General features: G+C 36.1%; 1 long non-coding RNA gene across 1 annotated transcript; it reads right to left on the bottom strand.

The window, feature by feature from the left end:
- Positions 1-292: 292 nt before the first annotated feature.
- Positions 293-4,865, bottom strand: LOC122297427. The gene is made up of 5 exons (XR_006238773.1): positions 4,145-4,865; positions 3,924-3,991; positions 2,419-2,590; positions 2,161-2,301; positions 293-474 (listed from the first exon to the last, which is right to left on the bottom strand). It is a non-coding gene; the product is annotated as an uncharacterized LOC122297427 (long non-coding RNA).
- Between the last annotated feature and the right edge of the window lie 5,840 nt (positions 4,866-10,705).

The following is a 10,705-nucleotide window of genomic DNA, read 5'->3' as shown; positions in this document are numbered from 1 at the left end:
ATAAGTGTATGTGTGTGTGCGCGCGTGTTTGTATGTATATGTGTATGTTTGTGTTTATGTATTTGTGTGTGTATCGTTTATGGAATACAAAAGTTTAAGAAAGTGATTAATTTACTAACCTTGGATGAGTCATTCATTCCGCAGCAATCGTCTTTCTGTTGTAAATAACATTCGTTTCATTCATTTTAAAATATCGTTAGTATGAAACTTAAGAATTGAATTAGATGAGAGTACCAAAATATGTGTAGCAAAATAGAAAAAAGTAAATAAATCGTAAGTAACTACTAACCTTGCAATGCATAGTTGAGTTGATTAAAATATATACAGATACCGTAAGTTATTTTGCCTCCTATCCCAGGTGCCACCTTTAGCCATTGTCCTTCCACCCCGCTGACCGCACAGGCAAATTGGTACCATCACAATCCGGCCAGCCCGTCCAGCCATTAGATCCAAAAAATCCCACATCTTTCAACCCTTCACAAATAACCCGTCACAAACACGCAACAACTTCATCTGAGCTAAAAACATCCAAATTTGAGTCTCACAATCACCAAATCAAAACAACCAAAAAACCAAAGCTGAGACCTACGGCCTCTCAAAACAACCAAATAACCATTTGAGACCCACGGCCATGCAACCATATTTAAAAGTCACAGCTGCAGCCGTGGCTCTCAAAACAACCAAAAAAAAATAAATCTGAGACCCAAGGTTGTGGTCATGGCTCTCAAAGCAACCAAAAAATCAAAGCCAAGACCCAGGTTCCACGGTCGTGGGTCTCAAAATAATAAAATCTAAGACAGTGATGACAGGAGAAGAAAGAAGAGTGGAGAGGGAAGGAGAAGAAGAAATGAAAAAAAAAGAAAGGAGAAAGGAAGCCTACGGGCAAGAAAGGAGAGGAAAAGGAGGAAGAAGAAGAAGAAGAATCTCAAAAATGGTTAGGATTATATATATATATATATATATATATAATAATTATGTGGGGAGGGCTTGGGAAAATCCAGGCAGGTGGAATATGCAAGGGCCCGCCCAGCACCCCTAGTGTAATCCAAGAGCTTGTGGGTTGCTAAGTGAAACATCTTTGGTTTTTGGAGCTAAGATAAAGTATGTAGTGCAATCATACCTTTATGAGTTGTGGTAAAGCGTTTGTTTGGCTTGAGAAAGTATTGTTCAATTATTATTATGCTATATATGACCCTTCCATTGAAAGCGCCTTTTATGTATCAAAGTTGTGATGAGATGCATACAATACTTGTCATGATATGTTTACTGTTATGCCATGCAAATGTTAGAATCGAATGTTATGAACACATGATTAATCGAATGTTATGAACACATGATTAGTTCACTTGTTAATACACATGCCATGGAAAGCTTATAAGACGAGATAAAAGCTAAGTTATGTAAATGAATGCCTAAAGCATTAAAACGATAGTCACAAAAGATGCACGGATGGATGTGGAAGCCAAACCAAAGAATGTTGACATAAAGGTATGGTCCACCAAAGATAAGTTATGAGAATTCTAGCACCCTATGGCTACTTGCTATGGGACCACCTTAGAGACAAGGGCTAATGTTGTTGCCACAAAGCATGTTAATTGGGTGAGGAACATGATGATTGTTTATTCATTGCAATATATGCTATGTCCCCTATTTGTTTACTAATTGTTGGACATGCAATGTACTTGTCGATAATTGTTATTCTTTATGCCATGCATGTTGAGTACATGTGTTCGAAAGGTAAAACCTAATTTAAATTATGTTTATTATATGATATGCTATTTATTGGGTCTTCAACAACTTTTTTTTCATGTTTTAAATGTACTAGGTAATGAGAAAGTTGATGAGCAGGCAGGCCAAATCTAAATGATAATACCTAGCCCAAACAAGGTATTTCACACATAGGATTAGTTTGGTCTTTTACCAGGTCATGGTGTTTTCTAAACATTTCAGTTATTAGAAACTTACTATGTTATTTTTTATTTTCACTTAATAAGATCAGTTAAAGTTTTATGTTGGATCTCTTACCTGTTCTAAGCTATGTATTAGTAGCACTCCTAACCATATGGGAAGGGGGTTTTACATTCTACCTAAAGATGCTCAATTCCAACAACCGTCTACTAAGTCAGAATATTAAACTGAAGCACTAAGTTGAATAAGTACCAGCAAATCTTCATGCTTTTTACCAAATTCTGCTTCTGTGCTTGTAGAATCCCATTGCACTTTGTACTCTTGTGCAATGTCCTTCAATACCTTGAGTTTTACCTCAGATGCTGGAGCACTAATTGAAAGCTTTTCAGTTACCTGCAAAAAAAAGTAATTTAATAGAAAAATAAAGTGAAAATTTATATCAGCATTTTGAAGCCATGATGGCTGTCCCTGAAGAATATCAAACTTTACAAAATTTGCTAGCTGCTTAACTGTACGGTTGACGCTAGAGTCAGGACGAAGTTCTGACACAGCCATGACAAATTCCTTCCCATATTTTGCAGTAGACAAATTTTTTATCTGCAAAAAATCTGGCACATCTGAACATCTGGGAGCTGCAAATATTATACTGGCAATAGCTTCTCGCAATTCTGATGGACATTCCCTGTCATACAGGAAGGGATGTTTACAAAATAGCTCAAAACCCGAATTTGTACAAGTTTAAAATATATTTTTAAAGTGCAATACCATCATGCAAACGAGGTGATAGTTTTCAGTATAAAATGTATTCACTCTTCATAAATTAATTAATGTTACAAAATACATTCTGTAAAACATAATTGATTATGTAAGACTTGGCATTTATCAATCTGAAATTCTCTAGAGCCACAAATGCAAATGCAAAACATTTAACAGTCATACTCCACACAAGCAATAAGACCCCTAAGACATTTATGCCTCAGTTCCTCAAACTATTTATTACCTTAACTTTACCAAGGAATTATTTGCTTTGTTCATACAGAGCTAGAGATGTTACCAATGATCCTCTAGGCAATTAATCCTAGCCTAACATCAACAAAATAAAATTTTTCTGTTTTAAAACACTCATTATCAATAAAAAAAAGTTTATGGGACAGACATAGTGACTACCACTCAATTAAGTTAAATACAACACAAATAGCTTTTTTTTCCAACAAAAACACAAATGACCAAGTCAACATAGAAAAATACAACATGAATCCCATTTGATGGGCCCTTCAATACATCTTTCTTTCTTCTTCTTCTCTTTTCTAATTCTCTTCTTCAATTGACCCATTTTAGAAGATCAACAGTACAACATTTTTTTTGTGTTCGCCCAAATAAATTATGAATTCATAAACTCAACCACTCAAATATATGTCAGGTGATTGTCCCTTGTTTCATTGGTCATAAAATCATTACCCACATATTTCTGGCTGGCTTTCTTCTAGTCTTTAAAAAGCCTCCAACTTGTAGCAAATTACTCCACACTCTCCATTAGCCTTGATTGAAATTTGAAAATCGAAAAACCAACTCAGGTGATTCATCGTCTTCAAGTCAATTAGTGCACTCCCAAGGTACATTGAAAATTGCTTTATTTTTTATTATATTTCCACAACATATAACATTCTAACTTCATTCATGCTCATTTTATGTAGATATGTTGGGAAACCTCTCCAAGGCATGGCCCTTTGGACCCACCCCTGCAGTCTCATAATTGTATAAAACTTTACAACCACCTCTCTCCTTCATCCACCCATTTTGATAAGGCAGTGTGCATGTGTATCTTTTGCTCTGTCTATTCTGTTCTATTTGGGACTTTTTCTTTTGTTAATCTTCTCTAGCCTATATAATAAGAGTACATTCCGTGGAACAATTTATTAATTAGTGGGCTATGTTCTTGCAGGAGCATATTCTCATTGATAATTCAAAGATTAGAGGAACATTTGAAATATAAATTTTGTAGATGAAAAGGATACCGTAGATTTTGCCAGTGTGAACAGGTTACTACCTATTTGAGCAGCAATGCATTCGATTCTGAAAACACCTGCCAATAATTTAAAAAAAAAAAAAAAAAAAAAACGTTTTAAAGTTTGCTTCCTGAAAAAATAAAAACATAAAACATAAAATCAGAACTTGGGAGATCTATGATTTAAGAGAAAGGGATTCAAAGACGAGGGGCGTTACGGAGGGAAGCCACCTTGGTTCTCAAGTCCTCCATCTCTGTCTTCAGCTCCTTCTCCATTCGGGCTTCTTGCCATGAATGTCCCGAGAAGTCTTGGAGTGTGAATCGAATCACGGATGTTTGGCAATCCTCCGAGGCTACGACCGGTCCCTGAAATGGATTGGATTTACTGAAATGGAAAAATAATAAGAGAGAAAACGGAAGGATATTTCTCTCTGTTTCTCTCGCTCTCTGTTTCTCAAATGATTGCCATGAATGTCCCGAGAAGTCTTGGAGTGTGAATCGAATCACGGATGTTTGGCAATCCTCCGAGGCTACGACCGGTCCCTGAAATGGATTGGATTTACTGAAATGGAAAAATAATAAGAGAGAAAACGGAAGGATATTTCTCTCTGTTTCTCTCGCTCTCTGTTTCTCAAATGATTGCCATGAATGTCCCGAGAAGTCTTGGAGTGTGAATCGAATCACGGATGTTTGGCAATCCTCCACAACTTATTCAGAGACACCCACAGAGATGGACGACACCCACGGAGACAGCCACACCAGATACAGCGTCCCAGACCCAACAATGCCCAGACGGAGACAGCCACACGAGACGCAGTGTGGCAGACCCAGTTCTGGTTTTGAAATTTTCCCTCCCTCCGTTTCATTTCATCTTTTTCTTTCTTTTTTTTTTTTTTCTTTTCTTTTTAATAAATATATTGACTTACGTCGGTTCCCCCACGGTTATCTCCAATGGTTGCCTGTAGCAGTTTTTGGACTTCAAAGTTCAAACAGCAACGGCTTTCTTTTTCTTTTAATTCAAAATCTTATATCCGGTAAACAATGGGTTTTGGCTTATCAAGACCTTTTTATTTATTTAAAAAAAAATCAAATAAGATGAATGATTTATTGGTATTAAGAAAAATTTTATATACAGTCACTTTTATATATTTTTTGTGTATTTTATTAACATAATTGATTATGTTATTTTTTTAATATAAAATAACTGTTTAGCCAATTACATTAAAAAAAATATATAAAGAATACATAAAAATAACTATAAATTAGATATCTCTATCCAAAATAGTATGAATCACGTCCACTTGCCAACCCGTAGGGTCTAGGTGTGCTATTTGTAGGCCAGATTCAGGTGCCTGCCCAACACCCCTACATACTCTCTATTAACTCCATTATTGATCAATCACCTTATTTTTTCTCTATTTTCTTTGATTTTAATTGTATAAATAAAAATCAATTACTAAATAACTAGCCTTGCACGTGCTGGATTCCCCCTATATTGAATTTGAGGAAGCAAATAAAAAAAAAAAATGATGTATGGAGATTACGGTAGAAGGTAATTGCTTGTCCACCACGAAGACCCATATTGAATTTCTAGAGGGATATTTTCGTCACTTTCATGAAACGCTTTGATAGTACAAATTGGCAAGATCATGATGGAGCTAGGCTCTCGAGCATGTAAAGCGTACACCATTATACAAAAGTATCTAACCCTTGGATCAAATTTATTTGAGTGGGACCTTAGCTTCCGAGCATGTAAAGTGTACTTGATATCTCTCAGTAGAGAAAGAACCAAGCCTCCACCAAAACTCTCATTTCCATAGACTCTGAGCAAATAACAGAATATTCCTCCAGCTCAGCATAAGTTTGTTATGGGGTCATGTCTTTTATCATTTTGTACAGGTAGTTTTTTATTCTAGAATGATGTAGAATAGATATAGGTTGGTTATTCTTTCTATCTTTTGATTGTGTGAAATGGTATTGCTAGAGAGTATATATGTATAGAGGCAGTGTACAGATTCCACCACTAAATGAGAATTACGGAAGTTTTTCTTTCAATTCCTCTGTTCTTTCCTTACGGCTCTTTATCTTCAACATGGTATCAAAGACCCCAGGTTTAACTTGGTATCAGAGACCCCAAGTTACGAAACCTGAGGTCCTTCTTCTTTTCTTTTCTTTTTTTTTCCAGTCATTTCTTCATAGAGCTTCACTGCATTTTAATTCTCATTTCATTTCTTCAAAATGACGAAAACTACTTCCATCTCACCTTTTGAAGATCCAAAGAGCCATTTCTACCTACATCACAGTGACAATGCCAACACTGTGGTGATTGTTCCACCTCTTTCTAGCCCAAATTATCTCACATGGAATCGGTCATTCACCTTTGCCATCTCTATCAAAAATAAGCTTGGCTTTCTTGATGGAAGCATACCCACACCAAAGCTGACCGACCCTTTATATATCCCTTGGTTGCGTTGTAACAACCTTATTCTGTCTTGGCTATTCAACTCGATTTCAAAAGAGATAGCATCAAATGTGCTCTGCATCAACTCAGCAAAGGAGGTGTGGGAGAAGCTGAAAACCCGTTTTGCTCAACTTGATAATGTGTGCATCTATCGGCTTAAGCAACAAATCAACTCTGTTTTGCAAGGAAATCAAACTGTAAGTGAATATTTCACTCAACTTAATGGGATTTGGGAAGAAATGCATAACTACAGACCTGTCCCATGTTGCTCATGCGGATTGTGTACTTGCAAAGCCCTTAAATCAATTGGTGATGTCCAAGAGATAGATTGTGTGTTTAAGTTTCTTTTGGGATTAAATGATTCATATGAGCACATTAGAGGTCAAATCATCTTGATGAGTCCGATGTCTTCTTTAGATAAAACTTTTTCTCTAGTTTTACAAGAAGAAAGACAAAAAGATAGACCAGAAATATGACAGTTCCTTCTCCTGAGGCTTCGGCACTAGCAGTCTATAGTAATCAAACAAAAAGAAAGGAGAAGTCTGATATGAATTGTTTTCATTGTGGGAAGCCTGGACATACCAAGGAAAACCTGGACATACCAAGGAAAAATATTATAGGCTTATAGGATTTCCACCCAATTTTAAGTTCACTAAAGTTAAGCCAAATCATGGTAGTGGAAATTTTTCTTCCACACATTCAGCAAATCAGGTTTTCTCTCAAGCTTAGGAAAAGGGACTACAGGAGAATCCTCAGTTGAACCTAACCCAAAATCAAATTCAGAAACTCATGGCTCTAATCAATGGACAGATGTCTCAACTCAAATCTAATGACTCAGTTTCGGTTCAGACCACTACTCAACCTAAAAAATTGTCCATTGAGAACATTCCTTCCCCTATTGCACACTCCAACATGGCTGGTATAATTTCTTTTCCCTCTCATGTTTCTATTGATCATGATACATTTTTTCTTGGCATTCATCAACACAACTGCTTATCTGTTATGAGACAGTCTCCCATGCTCTTTGGTCATGCAAGTCAGCCCAAGACGTATGGTATTTAGACTCGAGACAATTACAGAAGATGAGTAGTTTTGCTGAGTCTTTCAAAGAGCTTCTTGAATCTATGCTTGATAAGTTTCCCTTTGAAGTATTGTGTGAGATGGCAGTAAGAGCCAAACTGTTGTGGCATCGAAGAAATTGCCTAGTGTTTGAGGATTCATTCTCTTCACCTGCTAGGCTCTCCAAAAAGATCCAAGCAGAAGTGGCACTAATTAGATCAGAAGCTGAGCAAAGAGTTGTTAAGCAGCCAAAACAAGATCTGAGCCCTCAAACGTGGACACCTCCCCCTCTAGGAGTGCTCAAAGCAAACCGGGATGTTGTTGTAGATAAGACTAACTCAAGGGTGGGACTTGGGGTTGTCATCAGAGACTCCAAGGGCCTTCTGGGAGCTACTTTGTGGGCATGCAAGGCCACACTCCCGGATCCCATACTCAGGGAGGCAGCTGCTGTTCTTCGAGCTACATCACTCTGTGCTGATCTGGGTCTCACTCACATTGTGTTGGAAGGTGATTCGTTGGCAATAGTCAAGGCAGTGCAGCAGACAGAAGAGTGGTCTTTAGTTGGCCTTATGGTCAGAGACATGAAACTTCTTCTTTCCAAGTTCAGTAGCTAGTCCATTAGACATGTACCAAGGAGAGGCAATGACGTTGCTCATGGTTTGGCCAAGCACGCTCTGTCACATCTAGATGAATGTATTTTGCTGGGGGATTGTCCCCCTTATATTCAAAACTTGTTTCAATGAATGAAAGTTACATCTTCCTTTCAAAAAAAAAAAAAACAGCCAATATTACATGTTGATCAACAAATCAAATTCCTAGAATTTTTCTTTATTTCTTTACAATTTTTTTCCCCAATGGCACACCATGCCACTCATTTTAGTCAAATCAAATCCTCCACGCTGCCACTTACACATTTAACACACCAGTAATTAAAAAATGTCGTCTATTTACCTATTAAACATAAAAACTAATTTTAAAGATATTTATATTTGTTTTTTTTTTAATATTTATAATAAATAATATATTACATACCATGAATTAGATAACATAACAAATGTAACGACATTATATTAGCAATTCTATATAACTTCAAAAATATATTAGCAGTTCTAGTTGTAAGCGTGCAAATCTTAAGTAATTTTAAAAAAAAATATATGTAAATTTATGACTCACATAAAAAATTATTTTTATAATAGTAAAATATACTTTTTTTTTTTTTTAAAATGAGCATATGAGAAATATTATATGGATATTATTTAGCATTATCTATATAAGTTTTTTGTCAAAATTTTATTAAAAATAAATTTAAAGAGACCAACAAGAATATCCTTACATTTGTTATGTTATCTAAGTCATGGTATTATTTATTATAAATATTAAAAAAATAAAGAAATATAAATATCTTTAATATAAGTTTTTATGTTTAGTAGGTAAATAGACAATTTTCTTAATTACTGGTGTGTTTAATGTGTAAGTGGCAGCGTGGAGGATTTGATTTGACTAAAATGAGTGGCATGGTGTGCCATTGGAAAAAAAAATTGTAAAGTAATAGAGAAAAACTCTAAGAATTCGACTTATTGATCAACATGTAATAGGGGCCGTTGATTTTTGTAACAAGAGATGTGCTGTTATTTTTGTAGAAGACGCAAGCCGAATCCATATTTGAGCGGTACCGTCGGGCGGCACGGCAGCATTTCCCTTATGGCATATGATCCTTGGACTAGGATGAAACCCAACAATTGAGGTCGTGGCAATTGGGTAAATGAGAAAAGCTACTGGCCTGTCGTCTACAAAACTCAATTTTACAGCAGACCAATAATCAAGTGCCACATAGGCACTTCATGAAAATCACTTGTACACCTGCATACACCCAATAGGCACTTCACTTCACATAGACACACTTCCCCTCCCACCCCATTCACTTCACGTAAACACACTCCCCCCCCCCCCCCCCAAAATCTCCTCTGCTATTGAGACCTCCTTTCTCTCCCAATACAATTCCTCCTCCCACCACGATGGCGACGACGACATTCATAGGTATTTCTTCTGCACTTCATTCTCTAGATTTAAGATTTTATTCTCTCATATTTTCTGGTTTTCTTCTTCTCTAGATTTTATTCTCTAGGTTTAGGGTTTTTTTTTTTCCTTCTTAGAAGTAATTTCTGATTGGTTGCTTAGAGGATAGGTTTTTCCTGTTTTTTATTCCCAGTTGAAATAATGGCCACTGTTTGCCCAAGAACTCATGAATTTCCCATATATTTGCTGAAAATATATGTGCTCCTCCATTGTCCAAGAAATTTGTTAGCTTGAAAGATATGTTGGCCCCAAATATTAGTTCTATGAATATGTGGATAAAGAAATTGCAATGACACCTTGATGAATTGATTTGAGTTCTATGAATATGTTACAGGTAAAATCATCAATAACTTTTCATTTTAGGTTGCTGATTTCATTTTAGAATAACTTGCAAATATGTTGGATAGGCCCCTGTACTGATCTGTTATTTCCTTCCAATTGTATATTGCATTTATGGCATACCATCAGGTTGTGGAGTCTTTTTTCTGCAGGAATATGCAAGACCAAGAATGAAGACTTCGGTGCTCCATGGAGCTTTCATATATCACAAGATCAATAGTTATAGGGCTGAATGTTAGAAGGCATTTTGAATGTAAGAAGGCAGTTTGAACTATTAGCATTAAATAAGCTGACTTGGTTTTTGTAACAGTTATATGGCTGATTTTGTAAGAAAGCTGATTTTTGTAAGGATGCAAAAATATTGTATAATTAAATGTGGTTGCACTTCTAAACCATATCGTTGATGTCATGTAATGGCAATGTGTATGTGTATTCCAGAAGCATGTAGGCTATTTAAATCAGGTTCTCTTTGTTGGGTTTGAAACACAGCTTTTGAAAGGGCTATAGCCGGATTTCTTTTCATTTGGGAGTGATTGAAACTAAGTTAATCTAAATGCATGTTGTACCAGGCTTCAATCTTCACATTCAGGTCTGAGACTCTGAAATAGGTTACTTCAAGAACTGTCAAATAGGTTATTTTTAAATCCATTTAGCATTTGTATTAAAGATGGGTCAACCCATTATTTTAACTTCATATAAACCAAAGTACTTGTAGAGGAGAAGCTACCCAAACCAGGCAAACCAACCTTGAAGCAATTCAAAGACCAAAATGGAAATAACCCAGACACCTGAAATAATAATATACAAGGTGCCAAGATTCCGAACGCACGAAGACAATGCAAAAAGCAGTGATTAAT

The sequence above is a fragment of the Carya illinoinensis genome, chromosome 15 (genome assembly GCF_018687715.1).
Source record: "Carya illinoinensis cultivar Pawnee chromosome 15, C.illinoinensisPawnee_v1, whole genome shotgun sequence".
Lineage (NCBI taxonomy): Eukaryota > Viridiplantae > Streptophyta > Magnoliopsida > Fagales > Juglandaceae > Carya > Carya illinoinensis.
This window is presented reverse-complemented; position numbering and strand designations above follow the sequence as displayed.